Here is a 14,798-nt window from a genome sequence, read left to right as displayed (position 1 = left end):
AAACCACAATGAGATACCACCTCACATTGGCCAGAATGGCAAACATTAACAACTCAGGCAACTACAGATGTTGGCAAGGATGCAGGGAAAGAGGATCTCTTTTGCACTGCTGGTGGGAATGCAAACTGTTGCAGCCACTCTGGAGAACAGTATTGAGGTTCCCAAAAAAATTAAAAATAGAAATACCCCATGACCCAGCAGTTACACTACTAGGTATTAATCCAAGAGATACAGGTGTGCTGTTTTGAAGGGGTATATACACCCAATGTTTATAGCAGTGCTATCAACAATAGCCAAAGTATGGAAAGAGCCCAAATGTCCTTCTAAGGTTCAATGGATACAGAAGATGTGGTATGTATGTGTGTGTGTGTATATATATATATATATGTATATATATACATATATGTATATATATACATATATATATGTATATATATACATATATATATACATATATATGTGTGTGTGTGTATATATATATGTATATATATTACTTGGCAATCAAAAAGAATGGAGTATTACTTGGCAATCAAAAAGAATAAAATCTTGCAATTTGCAACTACATGGATGGAACTGGAGGGTATTATGCTAAGCGAAATTGGTCAGTCAGAGAAAGACAAATATCATATGACTTCACTCATATGAGGAATTTAAGATAAAAACAGATGAACATAAGAGAAGGGAAGCAAAAATAACTTAAAAACAAGGAGGGGGACAGGGGCGCCTGGATGGCTCAGTTGGTTAAGCGTCTGACTTTGGCTCAGGTCATGATCTCACGGTTTGTGAGTTTGATCCCCACATCAGGCTCTGTGCTGACAGCTCGGAGCCTGGAGCCTGTTTCAGATTCTGTGTCTCCTTGTCTCTCTGCCCCTCCCCAACTTGTGCTCTGTCTCTCTATGTCTCTCAAAAAATAAATAAATGTAAAAAAATTTTTCAAAAAAAAAACAAAACAAGGAGGGGGACAAAACATAAGAGACTCTTAAATATAGAGAACAGAGGGCTGCTGGAGGGGTTGTGGGGGGGATGGGCTAAATGGGCAAGGGGCATTAAGGAATCTACTCCTGAAATCATTGTTGCACTATATGCTAACTAACTTGGATGTAAATTTTAAAATTAATTAATTAATTAATTTTTTAAAAAGATAAAGCATTATAATGCATAAATGGGCCTACTGAATTACATACAAATTATATACAAATGATGAAGGCAGTGGCAGGCTGTTGTACACAAGTTACAGGAAATGTCAGAACAAACATTAAAATGCCAATGTATAAGTTTTCATGGAAAGTTAAATTCACACTCAGACATACACATATGGATTTTTATGAAGGGTTAAATCTTTCTAGAACAGTTGTGCCATGAGAATCATCAGGTCTAGATGTACTAAAATTTACATTTCAAAATAATTGATCAGAAATTTATCCTAATGTAGGGGTACCTGGCTGGCTCAGGCAGAAGGCATGTGACACTTGATCACATGGTTGTGAGTTCAAGCCCCAAGTTGGGTGCAGAGATTACTTAAATAAAAATAAAACTTAAAAAAATTTTTTTGAATGTATCCCAAAGTTGTCACAGCCTATCAAATACTCTTAAGAGCTCAGGAACAGTTGTATCAGTCGATCCCAAAATTTTAAATTATAAAAATATGTGTGTGGGGTGCCTGGGCAGCTCAGTCCATTGAGCATCTTGCCTTCAGCTCAGGTCATGACCCCAGGGTCAAGGCCCTGGGATCAAGCCCCATAGCAGACTCCAACTGTATCAAATGAAAATAAAGCTAAAAGTGTAAATTTTGATCACATAATAAATAAATTTGCAGAAATATGAGCCAGAAAAGTCTTATGATCAATCAAGATATCACATTAATCAAGTATTATTATTTTTATTGCATTCACAAAATTATGATATCAGAAATATTATTTTAAAATGTGTAAGTTATGTTGTTACTCTGTTATCAATATTTTCCCAATTACCTTTCATAAATAATATAGGGATTTTTGGGGTGCCTGGGTGGCTCAGTCGGTTGAGCATCTGACTTCAGCTCAGGTCATGATCTCACACTCCATGAGTTCGAGCCCTGCGTCAGGCTCTGTGCTGACAGCTCAGAGCCTGGAGCCTGTTTCAGATTCTGTGTCTCCTTCTCTCTCTGACCCTCCCCCATTCATGCTCTGTCTCTCTGTGTCAAAAATAAAATAAAACGTTAAAAAAATAATAACATAGGGATTTTTTAAAAGAAAAACCTTTAAATTTTAGTTCCTTTTTTTTAAATTGATTTATTTAAGTAATTTCTAGTACCTAATGTGGGCCTCAAACTCAGGACCCCTAGATCAAGAGTGGCATGCTATTCAGGCTGAGCCAGCCAGGGGCCTCTATTTTAGTGCCTTTAATGGCACGTTTTCCCCGCTCTTTGAACAAGGGGCTCCACAGCTTTTTTTTTTAATGTTTATTTATTTATTTTGAGAGATTGCATGCACACAAGGGGAAGGGGCAGAGAGAGAGGAGACAGAGAATCCCAAGCAAGGTCTGTGCTGTCAGCACAGAGCCTGATGCAGGGCTCGATCTCATGAACTGTGAGATCATGACCTGAACCAAAATCAAGAATTGGATGTTTAACCAACTGAGCCATCCAGGTGCCCCTTTAATAACACTTTCTTTTCTCCAGCTTACTTTATTATAAGAATGCGGTATATAACACATACAGCATACAAAATATGTGTTAACTATTTGTTATTGGTAAGTCTTCTGGTCAACAGTAGGCTATTAGTAGTTAAGTTTTTGGGGAGTCAAAACGTGGATTTTCAACAGCATGGAGGCTTGGTGCCCCAACCTCCATGCTTTCAAGGGTCAACTATATTCTTGGAGAATCTACTATGTGCTGGACCCATTGCCATACTGGTATACAATGGTGAACCTCAAAAGACAAAGTGCTTCTCCTTAGGGCATTTACAGTCTAGTGGGTGAGAATAATAAAATAAAAGAATCACACAAATACATGTAAAATACAACCTCAAAAAATACTTAGAAGAAAGGAATATAATTGGGGAGATCAGGGAAGTCAGGAAAGGTTTTCTCAGGCAATTGAAGTATCTGTGTTTCCCCATTATATTAGCTAGATTCAAATGATATAGAAGGAACAGTAAGCCAAACACTGTGTGTCTCATTCTGAACACTCAGTTTTAATATAGAATTTCACTGGGTCACCTGGGTGGCTCAATAGGTTGAGTATCTGACTCTTGACTTCAGTTCAGGTTGGGATGTCAAGGTTCATGGGTACATGAGTTCGAGCCCCACATCAGGCTCTGTAAGTGCAGAGCCTGCCTGGGATTTTCTCCCTCCCTCTCTCTCTGCCCCTCCCCTACTCAGTCTCTCTCTCTCTCAAAATAAATAAATTTTTAAAACTTTAAAAAATAAGGTAAAATAGAATTTAACCTCTTCATCTGTGCTAATAGTCTTTTCTTTAAATGTTTATTTATTTTGAGAGAAAGCTTGAGTCAAAATCAACAGTCGGACACTTAACTGAATGAGCCACCCAGGCATCCCTATCTGTGCTAATATTCTATTGACATCCCCTCTTAATCTTTATTTTAGGGGACCAGCACCATTCCTTTCTGGATCCTTTGTCCCTTGGTCCCCACGTGCACACAGCAGCCTATTCTACACTCAGGCTCTCCACAGCCACCACCATCACCTTCACACACCCACACCTTGTCCTCGTTGTCTCCCCACTACAGCTTCCTTTCCCTCTTCTCAGGCAATTAATCAGGGTGAAATATTCAGTAGTGAATGACCATTACCATTTGCATTTCTTTCACCATTTGCATTTTCAGAGTATATGTAATAATGACATCTGGAAAGTGTAAAAAGGTGAAACAATGAATTACAGACTGCAGAGGAGAGCTGACTGAACACTATGAACCTTCTGAGAACTTATATTTTATAGGTGGCTGGCCTTGGTAGATGGTATTTTGTTGGTACCAAACTGGGAAACGTGGTCTTTGGAACAAATAATACTATGTTGTTTGAGAATATCCACAAAATTCATAAAAGGTATTTAAAACAATTTCTAGAGGGCTGCCTGGCTGGCTTAGTTGGTAGAGTATATAACTCTTGATCTCAGGGTCATGAATTCAAGTCCCATGTTGGGTGTAGAGCCTACTTGATTAAAAAAAAAAAAAAGGGATTTCTATAAAATTCTGTAAGAAATCATTCCTAAAAAAAAGCTCAAGGCAAACATCACTGTGAGATTGCCTGTAATCAGTTAAGATACAAATACAGATCAGGTTACATCATTGCTTAATTATAATATAATATAATATAATATAAGGAGCCTGGGCTTTTCAGGGCTCTAAATAAAGTCTGGGCAGCAATTTGGTTACACACACACACACACACACACACACACACACACACACACAAACACACACAAACCAAAAACCAAGCACATGATATGTTACTAACCTTCCTCTGAGAGTTAGGAAAATACACACCCTAAGATGTCATACAGTAAGAACTTTACAATTGTTTATACCATATTAGGAAAAAAGCTTATGCTATGATTAACTAGCATGTTTTTCTTTTTGATTTGGTAACCGTCATATTGGTTTAGGAAAACATGAAACAATTTAAGTCAGTTGTAAGTTACTTGATTTCCATGTTGTAGCTATACGACTATAATTCTTTTCAGTATTAAGTTGTGATTACAAGTAATCTAATTTATATTATAATAATTCCCTTAAGGAATATTTATTGGTAGACAAAAAAAAAAATCAAAACATTTCACTTTTTCTATCTGTTAACACAATATCATATTACATTTTATTGGCAGGGAATTTTTAATGCTTTATTAGAGGCTTTTACTATATTTTGACGTGAAGGAAGTTAGAGGTACTTTCATTTAGAGGTACTAGAAGAAAGAAATCATTATTTATTGAGCATTTATGATATGCCAACCAGTGTTTTGGATATTAACATGTCAGATCTCATTTAATTAGCTGAACATTGTACCAAACCAAGTAAAGAACTAATTATTGTTAATATCATTATTAATAATAGTGATAGTCTTTATCTGTCACTTAACAGTTTACAAAGAAATTTTAATATAATTTTATCTTTATCAGTTTACATATTCATAGTTTAAAAAATTAAATAGTTCCACAAAATTTATTATGAAAAACAGTAATCCAATAGCTTCGTATGCCTCTGATTTTTGTTTCCAAAGGACGAATTTTCAGTCCTTTTCTGTTTCTTTTAGTATTTATAGCCATATTTCTATACTTAGTTTTGTTACTTTAAACATGTCTTAATCTTCTATATCCATCAACTTTCTATTATGGAAGACAAGAAAATGATTCTCTTACATACTAACTGCCCCCACACTCACATCCACACATCCACACTTACGAATCTTCTCCTTCCTCATAATACATAATTGTCTCATGCTTTGATTAGATCAAACAGTATTTACTTTGTTATGGCCATAAAATAATTTGCATTGTTGAGCTAAGTAGCACAATGTGATTATATTTCCTCTCTTGTACTTTTCCTTAGTGCTTGTTTTTCATTTGCTTAGTTTTCTATGTAACTTATATTAATTTACCACAAACTCTTTCCTAGAAATGTAAATCTTCTCTCAAAACATTTTTAAACCCTTATATATTCTATCAATTTCATCCCCCCTGGAGACAGCCATTCTGGAGCCTCTCCCTTTTCTACCATCCAGGACTTGCTGCTCCCCTACCTCTCACAGCTGCTGGCACCAACCCCCCCCCCCCCCCCGCCCCCCACTCCTCACCTGTGGTGGACCTCCCATTTCCTGGATCAGGTGTATTTCTCCTTGTTAACTCTTTTAATAACGTATCTTGTCAAGTAACTTCCTGAAACATATATTTAGAACGTAAGTTTTTTAAAACCTTTCACGTTTAAAAATGCTTTGATTATACCCTCATATTTGTTAGTTTGGGTAGGCGAAGAATTCTGGGTCAGGAATTATTCACTCTCAGAACTTTGAAACCCTTTTCCACTGTCATCAGCCTTTCTGTGTTTCTGCTGAGAAGTCTGATCCCTGGTCTCACTCCTGATCCTTTGTATGTGACTGTTTTTCTTTCTAGAAGCCTTTAACATCTCTGTCCCAAGAGTTTGGAAATTTCATAATGATGTACTTGGATTTAGGTCTTTTCTCCTCCACTGTGCTGGGAACACGTTGGACCTTTTCAATCTATAGAATCAGGTCCTTCCATTCTGAAAATTTTTCTTGAGTTATTTCTTTGATTTTTTTTCACTTCTAGTCTCTTTCTATAACCTTCCTGGAATTCTTGTTTTATAGATGTTGGATTGAAATTTGATCAAGTCCTTTAATTTTTTTATCTGTTCTCTCCCATTTTATCTCTTTCCATTTTTATTCTATTTTATGGGAGATTTCCTCAGCTTTCAATCCTTCCATTGAAATTTTAATTTTCCACAAAAAAATTGCTTTTAATTTTCCACTATCATATTTTAAGTTTCCAATAATTTTTTTACTCTTATAATTTTCCTTTTAGTTATCTATTGTTTCATGGATATGTTATTTTTGTATTATGTCTCTGTAGATTTTAATGAGCTGTGGTGTTGGGATTTTTTTTAGCTTTTTTTCCTCCCTCTTAGTTTCTATTTTCTCTAAGCTTTAGCTTACCCTTGGATTTTGTCTCTGTCTTTGAGGTTGGAGGCTTTACTCAAATGTATGGGGATCCTTGACAATTCATTCACATTTAAGAGTGGAACGTTCAAACCTGAATTGAAGCTGTGTGTGCATGGGCAGGGCTTTGTCAACTAGTGAGCTGGTTGAGGTGATTCCTGGGGAGATTCCCAATTATCAGTATCTTTAGGCCTTTTCTTAGATTTCCAAAGAAAGGCCTTTTCTTAGATGTCCAATGTTCTTTAAAAAAATTTTTTTTAATGTTATTTTATTTTTTAAAGTTTTTTTTTTTAAATGTATTTTGAAAGAGAGAAAGCACAAGCAGGAGAGGGGCAGAGAGGGGAGAGAGAATCCCAAGCAGGCTCTGCACTGTCAGCATGGAGCCCAACATGGGGCTCGAACCCACAAACCGTGAGATCATGACCTGAGCCAAAATCAAGAGTCAGATGCTTAGCTGCTCTGGAAAACAGTGTGGAGATTCCTCAAAAAAATTAAAAATAAAACTACCCTATGACCCAGCAATAGCACTGCTAGGGATTCATCCAAGGGATACAGGAGTGCTGATGTATAGGGGCATATGTACCCCAATGTTTATAGCAGCACTTTCAACAACGGCCAAATTATGGAAAGAGCCTAAATTTCTAAAAAAAATTTTTTTTAACATTTATTTATTTTTGAGACAGAGAGAGACAGAGCATGAACGGGGGAGGGTCAGAGAGAGAGGGAGACACAGAATCGGAAGCAGGCTCCAGGCTCCAGGCCATCGGCCCAGAGCCTGACGCGGGGCTCGAACTCACGGACCGCAAGATCATGACCTGAGCTGAAGTTGGACGCTTAACCGACTGAGCCACCCAGGCGCCCCAAGAAAGAGCCTAAATTTCCATCAACTGATAAATGGATAAAGAAGAATTGGTATATATATACGGTGGAATACTACTTGGCAATGAGAAAGAAGGAAATCCTGCCATTTGCAGCAACATGGATGGAGCTGGAGGGTATTATGCTAAGTGAAATAAGTCAGTCAGAGAAAGACAGATACCATATGTTGTCACTCATAAGTGGATCTTCAGAAACATAACAGAAGACCATGGGGGAGGGGAAGGGGAAAAAAGAGTTACAGAGAGGGAAGGAGGCAAACCATAAGAGACTCTTACATACTGAGAACAAACTGAGGGTTGATGGGCGGTGGGGAAGAGGGGAAAGTGGGTGATAGGCATTGAGGAGGGCACTTGGGATGAGCACTGGGTGTTGTATGGAAGACAATTTGACAAAAAATTATATTAAAAAAAGAAAAAGAGTCAAATGCTTAACTGACGAGCCACCCAGGTGCCCCAAATGTCCAGTGTTCTATGTGGAGGCTCTAAGCCTGCTTGCTACTGATCCTGGAACTGAGTGGATTTAGAGTTTCTCCCTTCAATATGTAGACTTGCACTTACTACTCGTTTTCAGTGTGGTACTCTCCTCTCAGCTGGGCCTGGTACTCCCTCTGGTTCACTTTTATTCAGAAAGCAAACAAAATCTGCTATAGTGAGAGAGGGGCAATTGACCAGCTCTACATGGTGGTAGACAAGGCGAGTAGCAGGGAGAGAGCAAAGGAGATCTGGAGTATCTAACTGCTTCTTATAAAAGCTTTCAGAGGCGCCTGGGTGGCTCAGTCGGTTAAGCGTCCAACTTTGGCTCAGCTCATGATCTCATGGTTCATGAGTTCAAGCCACACCTTGGGCTCTGTGCTGACAGCTTAGAACCTGGAGCCTGTTTCGGATTCTGTGTCTCCCTGTCTCTCTGCCCCTCCCCTATTCGTGCTCTGTCTCTCTCTTTCTCTCTCAAAAATAAATAAACATAAAATTTTTTTTAAAAAAATCAATCAATCCTATTTTACCCTTTTATTTCAGAGATTCCTGGTTTTTAACATTTAGGTTTTATTAGTACTGAGGTCAGGAGATACTTGCCATTGAAAAAATCTTTTGTTATTCACCATTCCCGGAAGGAAGCATGCCAACCCACAAAGAGCCACAGGGGAAGCCCCAGGGTTGGTTCAATAACAGGGAATGAGGGAGAAACAGGCTTTACTGCAATTTCCTGAGAGGACTGGGAAAGGCAGGGTAAGCAAGCCAAGGACTGGCTAGTTCAAATAATCTCAGCAGGCTCTGGGACACAGGGGTTGTCCTTAGGTGTTGACTCCCGGCCTAGGATGATTAGGGCAGCAGAATATTAGCCCCGAATGTAAGAACCTCATAGGAGAGGTGGGGAGAGAAGCCCTGGGAGGTTCAGTCTCCCCACCATCAGAGGTCAAACATCAGAATAAAAAGGTGTATTTAACACACTTAGTCCTGCCAATTTGAGCCTCTGGGAGGACTGTGGTGCAAGATGGCTCACTTCTGGAGCTCCTCCACTGCTGTTTACGGTTCTGCTTTCCTGGATATAATATGATTATGACAAGTAAGGACTTCTCCCCAATCCATCCACTCTCCAGCTTTCAAAATTGTATGCTGTTGCTCTCCCTTGTTGTCTTTGAATATGAGATATTTGTAACTTTTTAAACATCTTTAAGGTCATTTTAATGGGATTTGGAGAGGTGGCAAAGATGAATGGTCATGTTCAGTCTACCATCTTTAACAGGTGGTGACAAGTAAGTACAAATACTTTTTCCTCTTACTTTGAAAGAAGGGAATATTTAACCATTGTACTCCACCCTACCCTACTCCTGCTCCAAATAAGGCCATATAACCATCTTAAAATATTCGAAGGGCTACTATATAGAAGAAAGAGTAAACTTACCCTGAGCTCCTCCAGAATCCATAACTAAGAACAGTAAGTAGAACTTTGAGAGAGTTGGTTAAGCATCTGACTCTTGATCTCAGGTTGAGTCATGATCTTACAGTTCTGAGTTTGAGTCCCACAACAGGTTCTGCACTGATGGTGCAGAGCCTGCTTGGGATTCTGTCTCTCCTTCTCTCTCTGACCCTCCCCAGCTTGTTCTCTTTCTCTCTCTCTCTTTCTCTCTCTCTCTCTCTCTCTCTCTCTCAAAAGAAATAAACTTAATTATATACATGTACTACATCTTTATTCATTGATCAGTCAATGGACATTTGGGCTCTTTCCATACTTCAGCTATTGTTGATAGTGCTCCTATAAACATTTGGGTGCATGTGCCCCTTCAAAACAGCACTCCTATATCCTTTGAATAAATACCTAGTAATTAAATTGCTGAGTCGTAGGGTAGTTCTATTTTTAATTTTTTGAGGAAGCTCCATATTGTTTTCCAGAGCAGCTGCACCAGTTTGCATTCTTACCAATAGTGCAAAAGGGTTCCCCTTTCTCTGCATCTTCACCAACATCTGTTGTTGCCTTAGTTGTTCATTTTAGCCATTCTGACAGTGCAAGGTGGTATTTCATTGTGGTTTTGATTTGTATTTCCCTGATGATGAGTGACATGGAGCATTTTTTCATATGTCTGTTAGCCATTTGGATGTCTTCTTTGGAAAAGGGTCTACTCATGTCTTCTGCCCATTCCTTCACTGGATTTTTTTGGGGTGTTCAGTTTGATAAATTCTTTATAGATTTTGGATACTAACCCCTTATCTGATACTTCATTTGCAAATATCTTCTCCCATTCTTTCTGTTGCCTTTCAGTTTTGCTGATTGTTTCCCTTGTGGTGCAGAAGATTTTTATCTTGATGAGGTCCCAATAGTTCATTTTTGCGTTTGTTTCCCTTGCTTCTGGAGACATGTCAAGTAAGAAGTTCCCCTTGCCTAGGTCAAAGAGGTTGTTGTCTGTTTTCTCCTCTAGGATTTTGATGGCTTCCTGTCTTACATTTAGGTCTTTGATCCATTTTGAGTTTATTTTTGTGTATGTTGTAAGAAAGTGGTCCAGGTCAAAAAGAATGAAACCTTGTCATTTGCAACTATGTGGATGGAACTGGAAGGTATTATGCTAAGCAAAATAAGTCAGTCAGAGAAAGACAAATATCATATGACTTCACTCATATGAGGAACTTATGATACAAAACAGTTTGTTTTGTTCTTTATGTTCTTTATGAACATAAAGAAAGGGGAGCAAAAATAATATAAAAACAGGGAGAGGGATAAACTAGAAGAAACTCTTAGAGAACAAACTGAGGGTTGCTGGAGGGGTTTTGGGTGGGGGAGGGGTGGACTAAATGGGCAAAGGGCATTAAGGAGGACACTTAATGGAGATGAGCACTGGGTGTTATATGTAAGTGATGAATCACTAAATTCTATTCCTGAAATCATTATTACACTATATGTTAACTAAATTGAATGTAAATTTTAAAATGAATAAATAAATAAACTTTAAAACTTTTTAAAGAAAAAATATTAGAGGAGTCTAAAAATTTAATCTGCTGCCTCATGAAATAAAGAGCTTTCCATCATGGAACATAGGTATTCACTCATGAACAGCTATGAAGTGCCCATTAAGACCAACATAATTTCTCACCGGTCTCAAGTTGCTCATGGTCTAATGGAGGGAGAGAAATGTCTCAGCCTAAAGATTCCTGATCCCTGAGGTCTCTCTGTTATACTTACCATAGAATTTATATTTCTTTTGGAGCATTTACAATTCCTTGCTTAATTTCTGACTTCTTTTTAGTCTCTGAAGTCCCTAAGAGCAAGAACTGTGTCTTTGTTGATCATTACTTTACCTCTTAGATTTAGTATGGTGCCTGATACATTGTAGGTGCTCTGAAGCAGACCAAAATTTAAATAGCAGATTAAGAAGTAGTATGGTATAAATATAATCATAGAGGGGAATCATAGAGGGGAATTCCAGAAGAAGTAGAATTAAGTGAAGACACTTAATTTAGCACACGATGATAAGGGAGGACTTCCTGAGGGATGAAGGTACTGACATGAATTCTTAAAGAACATTCAGGAGTTAGGAAGGCAAGGAAGGAGAAGAGTAAAATTCTAGGAGAAGAAACAGACTGATCAACATCACAGAAATTTTAAATAACAGATGCAATCTGTGAACTACAATGTATTCACTATAGCAGATTAGAGTGAAGACTAGAGAGCAATATAAGAGCAAGGTCCTACTAAAGAATTTGACAATATGGCAATGAATATGATTCAAGGCTCTGAAGCAGAATATTTTACAATTTATTATTATTATTATTATTATTATTAATTAATTTTTTTTTAAGTAGGCTTCATTCCCAGTGCAGAGCCCAACACGGGGCCTGACCTCACAACCCTGAGATGAAGACCTGAGCTGAGTCAAGAATTAGACACTTAACCAACTGAGCCACCCAGGTGCCCCAATGATTTTACAAATTAATTTTGCTTAAGATCATTCTGGCAGCAATGTGTAGGATGCATGAGAAGTGGCAAGTAGAAGCAAGACCAACTGGGAATGTGGAAGGTAGAACAAAACACTAAAACATGAACACAATTCAGCCAAGTTCTTTGCCACTTTATAACAGATTGCCTTTCCCCCAGTTTCCCTAACAGGTTCTTCACTTCTGTCTGAGACCTCGCCAGAATGGTCTTCACCATTCATGTTCCTTCCAACATCCTGCTCCGAATTACTTCAGTATTCTCTAATAGGACTGAAGCTTCCTCCACAGCTCTCCTCTTTTCTTTCTGAGGTCTCACCAGAATCACACTTAATGGTCCATTCACGGACATACGGGGTTTTTCTAGCATGTACCTCAAAACTTTACCAGTCTCTGCCCATTACTTAGTTCCAAAGCTACTTCCACATTTTTAGGTATTTATTATAGCAGCACCCCACTTCTCAGTACCCATTTTCTGTCTTAGTTCCTTTGGGCTGCTTTAAGAAAACACCATAGGGGCGCCCGGGTGGCTCAGTTGGTTGGGCATCCAACTTCGGCTAAGGTCATGATCTCACAGTGTGTGAGTTCAAGCCCTGCATCAGGCTGTGTACTGACAGCTCAGAGCCTGGAGCCTGCTTCAGATTCTGTGTCTCATTCTCTCTCTGCCCCTCCCCTACTTATGCTCTGTCTCTCTCTGTCTCTCAAAAATAAATAAACGTAAAAAAAAAAAAAATTTTTTTTAAAGAAAAAGAAAAAACCATAGCATTCAGGGGCATCTGGGTGGCTCAGCTGGTTGAGTGTCTGACTTTGGCTCAGGTCATGATCTCACGATTCATGAGTTCAAGCCCCACATTGGGTTCACTGCTGTCAGCACAGAGCCTGGTTCAGATCCTCTGTCCCCTTCTCTCTGTTCCTCCCTGCTCTCTCTCTCTCAAAAATAAACATTAATACACACACACACACACACACACACACACACACACACACACACATATATATATATATATATATATATATATATATATATATATATATATACACATATATACAGCATCCATAGAATGAATGGCTTATAAACAACAGAAATTTAATTCTTACAGTTCTGGAGACTGGGAAGTTCAAAACCAAGGCACCAGCAGATTTGGTGTCCAGTAAGAACCTATTTCCTGGTTCATGGGTAGACATCTTTTGTAGTGTCTTCACATGGCAGAAAGGGCAAATGAGCCCCCTGGGGTCCCATTTATAAGAGCACTAATCTCATTCATGAAGGCCTTGCTCTCAAAGGCCTTACCTCCTGATACCATCACACTTGAGATGAGGATTTCAACATATGAATTTGAGGGTTAGGGGGGAGGGGACACAATCAGTCATAGCACCTGGCATCTATAATTAAAGATAGAATCCACTATATCTTTTGCCATGCTGTCTGTTCTGTTATTATTTATGGAATTATTCTTCACCACAAACCTACAGACTCCTTCAGCGTTATTCCCCTCTTAATTTACCATTAGCTGACACTGCTCATGGCTTCACATCCTACTGCATCATGATCTGGTTCAGGATGACAGTTTAACTCACTTCCTTACATGTGAACCACTGGCATTAACACAACTCACATGTCAATAGATAGGCTCTGTATATTGTCACAGTTTAAACTTCGATATTTTTAAACATTTAGACACACAAAATATAGTTTTGATCAAAGAAAACATTTTCTTCCAAAGTTTAAGCATGATTGGTTTAAAAAAAAAAACATTACTACTTATAGTGTTTGGTATATGAGGCAGTCCACAACTATGTGATAAATGAGTGGACATTTGGGGTCAGGAAATAAAAGACCCAAGATGGCAAACTCAGGGTATGTTCTAAAAGCAGTAATGGTCAAAATATCAGATACATAAAAGCAAAGTAAGAAGGTGAGCTGGAGTAAAACTTTGGGGAGTCCTGAATGCTAAGATATTTGGATTTTAAAGAGAACCATTAAAATTTGGTTATAATCAGCTATCTGCTTAAGAAAGGTGTTCTGGGAGCAGCTGGGTGGCTCAGTCTGTTAAGCGTCCAACTCTTGGCTCTTCGGCTCAGGTCATGATCTCCTAATTTGAGTTGTAAATTTGAGCCCCACATCAGACTGTGTGGGTAGCATGGAGCCTGCTTGGGATTCTCTCTCTCCCTCTCTCTACCCCTCCCTCACTCATGCTGTCCCTCTCTCAAAATAAATATATAAAACTTAAAAATTTTTTGAAAAAATATAAGAAAAAAAAAGAAAGATAATTCTGAAACTTCCCATTTTAGGGATGTTTTCAAAAATGGCCAGTATAATATAAATACAGGAACAATTCTGTTTCAGGGATGGAAAAAGAGATGGTATAGGCCAGAGCAATTTCTATAAGACAAAGTGCAAACAAAACCAGAGGGGGTGGAGGTGGGGGCGAGGAGGAAATGAGCAACCTGCAAGTCAATAAATGAAAAAGGAAAAGCCTGCTTGGGTAATTAGTGATGATGTCCATAACTGAACCCACACCCCCATACTAGAGAGAGGGCAGTAGAGCTTCAGGCTGTCAGCAGGAGGCCCTGCCAGAACCGCAGCTCCTTAAGCCTGCCCTTGTGAAGTGGAGCACAGAGGGGCCTGTGAACCTCTAAAACGAGGATCAGTGCCTGTTGCCAGGGTGAGTGTGGGAAGGGGGGGGCAGTGCCAAGGAACAAACCTTGAGAACAAACCTTGAGAGGCAACGGATTAGCACATCAGTGAAAAAAAATTTTTAGAGAAATTGTTTGAGATAGCTTCCTTCCTACTTCAAACAAGCTTATACTATAAACTTCAAACAAGTTTATAC

This window comes from Panthera leo, chromosome B2 (genome assembly GCF_018350215.1).
Source record: "Panthera leo isolate Ple1 chromosome B2, P.leo_Ple1_pat1.1, whole genome shotgun sequence".
In the NCBI taxonomy this organism is placed as follows: Eukaryota; Metazoa; Chordata; class Mammalia; order Carnivora; family Felidae; genus Panthera; species Panthera leo.
Note: the sequence above shows the minus strand (reverse complement) of the source record.